The sequence below is a fragment of the Capra hircus genome, chromosome 18 (assembly GCF_001704415.2).
Source record: "Capra hircus breed San Clemente chromosome 18, ASM170441v1, whole genome shotgun sequence".
NCBI lineage: Eukaryota > Metazoa > Chordata > Mammalia > Artiodactyla > Bovidae > Capra > Capra hircus.
In genome coordinates, this window is record NC_030825.1 from 30575771 (window position 1) to 30580415 (window position 4645).

Sequence of the window (4645 nt, forward strand, 5' to 3'; positions counted from 1 at the left end):
TTTCTCATGTAAGAGGACACGATGTTTTATTGGAATCCTCAGTCTGTATTGTGAACATGAGCCTTATTAATTACATATTATACACAGACACCCATGCAGCATATATTTTTAGGCAAACACATTTATATAAAATATTCCAATGATGATTGATTTCTTCTTGCCATTTGAGAGGACATAATTGGGCTTCCCTGGTGGCTCGAATAGTAAAGAATCTGCCTGCAATATGGGAGACCCAGATTCAATCCCTAGCTCGGGAAGATCCCCTGGAGAAGGGAATGGCAACCTGCTGCAGTATTCTTGCCTGGAGAATCCAATGGAACCTGACAGGCTACAGTCCATGGGATCACAAAGAGTCGGACATGACTAAGTGACTAACACTTAAATGCTTAATTTTCCATAAACAAATTTTCAATATAACAGGGCTATATCACTGAACGTTTGAGTAAAAAAAAAATTATTGCTTGCAAATATTTCTAGGTTTCTCATATATTTGTTTGCCTTCATATATGGAGAGCAATACATAGACACATATCTGAACTTTTGTAACCTAGGTCCTTGCAATAATGTGATTTATAATAGGAATATATATTTGGGATTCATCCAGGTTTTTGACATGGACAGATCTCCTGAGACCGTTGAAATTTCCTAAGCCTTGAGAATGATAAAGCTACCTATTGTTATGTTAATAGTGTAACTTTTGGAGAGCACCCAGGTAAACTTAGGAGTAGGGGCTAGTGGCTGGAAAACCCAACTATGTGACCAAAGGTTTGGAACTTTGAGCTTCACCACTGCCCCCTCAAACTCTGAGAGAGAAGTGGGGCTGGAGGTCTAACCAGTTGCCAGTGGCCAATGATTTATTCAACCATAACTGTGTAATGAACCTCTATTTTAAAAAAAAAATAAAGAAAGAAACAAGCAAAAAAAACCCAAAAGCATGGCTTTCTGAGAGTTTCTGGGTTGATGGACATGTAGAGATCTGGGGAAGAGTTGGCTAACGGAGAAAGCATGGAAGCCACATGCACTTTCCCCATACCTTACCCTGTGGAGCTCTTTCATCTGTCTGTTTCTGAGCTTATAGCCTATTGCAACCTACTAAGTAAAATGTTCCTCTGAATTCTGTGCATCGCTCTATCAAACCCAGGGAATGTGGTTTGATTTGCGGTGGGCCAAGCTTTGCATCAGTGCTTCCCTGATGGCTCAGCTAGTAAAGAACCTGCCTGCAATACAGGAGACCTGGGCTCAATCCCTGGGTTGGGAAGATCCCTGGAGGAGGGAACAGCTGCCCACTCCACTGTTTTGGCCTGGAGAATTCCATGGACTGTATAGTCAATGGGGTTGCAAAGAGATGGACACGACTGAGCGACTTTCACTTTCACAAGTGACAGTATCATAGCCAATGAAGTTTATCCAAGGCATGATTATTGCTAATTGAAAACTTCTCCCTATGGCTGGTGGGCCAGCAGCACAAGAAATAACCTGAGCTTGCTGCTGGAGTTTGAAGTTGAAGTTGGCCTGAGGCTGGAGCCTACGGAATCATTCAGTGCCTCAGTGGACATGAAGTATAAAATGCCAGTTTCAGCTCTCAAAGCTTTTTTATTTCCCTCATGTTTTTATTATTTATTTATTTATTTATAGTTTTAATCTTTTTTGGTCATGCCGCACAGTATGTACAATCTAGTGCCCTGACCAGGAATTGAACCTGAGACCCCTGTATTGACAGCACAGAATCCTAACCACTGGACCACCAGGGAAGTCCCACCTGAAAGCTTATCCCTCAGTTCCTCACTTTTCTGAATTGGTTGTCACTTCAAACTTTTTTTTTAACTCCTATTTTAATTCTTAATTTTTGAAATATATATATATATATATATATATAAATAAAGTAATTTCTCACTCTTTTGACTTGATATTTCTCCAATAACTTTTTTTCTACTTTTCTGAGTGATAGGGCTACTCCATGGCTAGTCCTTGACTGTCTGAAACACTTCCTTCAATTATAAAGCATTTAAAGAAAAAAAATACAAAAAACACTTTCTAGCTCCCCTGTACCACCATCCTGCTTTCCCTAAGGCTGTTATGTAATAGAGTCAGTTAGGCTTAATAGAGAACAAATTGGGTGAATTATTTGTAGCTAGCCCAGGAGATAATGCTCCATATTTTTCAAGGCTTGTTATTCTGTTAAAAGCCACAGGGTTTTAATTATTACTTTGATTTGATCTTTCAAAAGAAACTATAGGAGTAATCACATTTATTTTTTGCCTTTACATCAGATGGACACTAGTTATCGAAAGATGAAGACTTTCACTCATTCATCACAAAGGAGATATGTCACCACTCCGTTTAAAAAAAAAAAAATTGAGCAACTGAACAACTTGACTTTTCTGTTTTTTTCTCGTCCATCTGACACACAGGTTATAAAATTACATATCAGATATTCTATGCCTTTTGAGATAATATATTGGCTATAAGCAACCCTAATATTTTGGTAGAAGTTATTTTAACTGGATTTGGGAAAATGTAAATATTACTTCCCAGCCCTCAGCCCAAGACTGTGTGGTTCATGCCTCATTCAGCCTTCCTGCTGTGTTTCCAGTTTTTATCCTTCTCATCACAGAATATGAAACAGCATATACTTCATGCTCCATTAGTGTACAAATTGTTTCATTTCTCTTCATTTCTTCCTATCTCTCTCTCCCTACCTTTGTCCAAAATCAGTATTGGCACTTAGAAAAAAAAAATTTTTTTTTGATGACTGAATGTTTCTCATAGTAAGTAAATAAGTAACATTTCTCATTTCTCACTCAAAAGGGACATATTTACTAGATTTCTAGTTCCTTGGTTTACAGTGAAGACCCTTGCTATCCCATGAACCAGGAAGGGTCTGTCTTCAGGGAGCCTACCACCATCTGGTGAGTCTCATTCCTTGCTCATAATATGCCAGGCACTGTGATCAGCATTTGACAGTCATTGAATAAATATTCACTTACATGTGTGGTTGAATGAAAAGAAGGAAATAAACTGCTGATGGCTAGGTGACCATGAAATTAAAATAATTAGATGTTTCAAATACTTATTATCAAGTTATACTAACTTAATGTGTCCACCTGCACAAGAGTAATGCCCTTCACATGAGTAAAAGGACTGGATCCCTGTTTTAACTTTATTACTCTGGGTGAGGTATGGTGAGACTAGAAGCAGATAAAAGAGAGAGAAACCAGGAAGAGTCCACAACAAGAAAGAGTTGTGTTGTGCTCACAGTTTCCTGGAGATAGCACAGAGTACCCTGCAGAGCCACTCAGGAGAAGGACTGGGACTGGTCATGATGCAGAAGTGAGGGGCACTGAGGAAAAGAATCTACCATGATTTCCATTGGAAGAAGAGACTGAGGCATGGCAATTAGGTTTAGAATTGATTTAGCTAAATAGTATCAGCAGGCTCTGGGGCATCAGTGTTGTCCCTGGTTTTCTGGTATCAGACCCTGGGAAACTAGCATGGGTGTATAGTGGACCAGACTGTAAGAGTTAAGTAAGGGAAGTATTGGGGATGTTGACTTAATCTGTCAGACAGAAGAGGGAAATGAGGGACTTCCCTGATGGTCCAGTGGTTAAGAATCTGCACTCCCAATGCGACATTTTTTCCCTGGTCAGGGGATCCTACATGCTGTGACCCATGGCCAAATACAGAAAAGAAAAGGGAACTGACTGGCTTCTAGCCAAAGCCTCAAAAATTGGATCAAGACAACACATACACACACATACACAACAGTTCCTGCATCCCTCCTTCCAGCTCTGAAAACTTGTCAGTGGCCTTTCCAGTACATGCTGCACAAATTTGGAAATCAAAATTTTAAAAAGAATAATAGAAGAGAGAGAAGAAAGATGGAGAGAGAAGAAAGGAGTAAGCTAATAAAATTGTCTCCTCATTTATTAACAAATTCTTGCAGATAAAATTCCAACATTTATAAGTAAGCAGTTATGCTTGCATATAGTTTCATTTTTTTTTTAATTTTTTTTTTTTAAAATTTTAAAATCTTTAATTCTTACATGCGTTCCCAAACATGAACCCCCCTCCCACCTCCCTCCCCACAACATCTCTCTGGGTCATCCCCATGCACCTGCCCCAAGCAAGCTGCACCCTACGTCAGACATGGACTGGCGATTCAATTCTTACATGAATGGGAATTCTAACTTGTATACAGTTTCATTTTTTAAAGGTATCTTGGATTCTGAAAGCAGTAGAAAGATAAGATAAACCAAGTAAGAGACTCCTGATTGTTATCACTCTGTTCAACACTTATTTTCCTCTTCGGAGACAAAGGAAATGTGTAAGAAAAGTAAATGTCTCTGCTGTAGATTGATTGTGTTTTTCTGTGAGAAATAACTTTCTGTTGCGAATCACCCAGTCTGTGGTATTTTCTTATAGAGCCGGATGGACTAAGGCTATTTTCAAATAACTTAGATTAAGGGAATAAAATATTGTTTAATGGACAAGCAATATGTTGTTGTTCAGTCACTCAGTGATGTCCGACTCTTCGCTACCCCATGGCCTGCAGCACACTAGGCTTTCCTATCCTTCAGAATTTCCCAGGAATTTGCTCAAACTCATGTCCACTGACTCAATGATGCCATCAAACCATCTCATCCTC

The 4645-nt window shown here is 39.1% G+C and overlaps 1 non-coding gene across 1 annotated transcript; it reads right to left on the reverse strand.

Moving 5' to 3' along the window:
- On the reverse strand, positions 1679 to 1751 carry TRNAD-GUC. Its single transcript has one exon. It is a non-coding gene; the product is annotated as a tRNA-Asp (tRNA).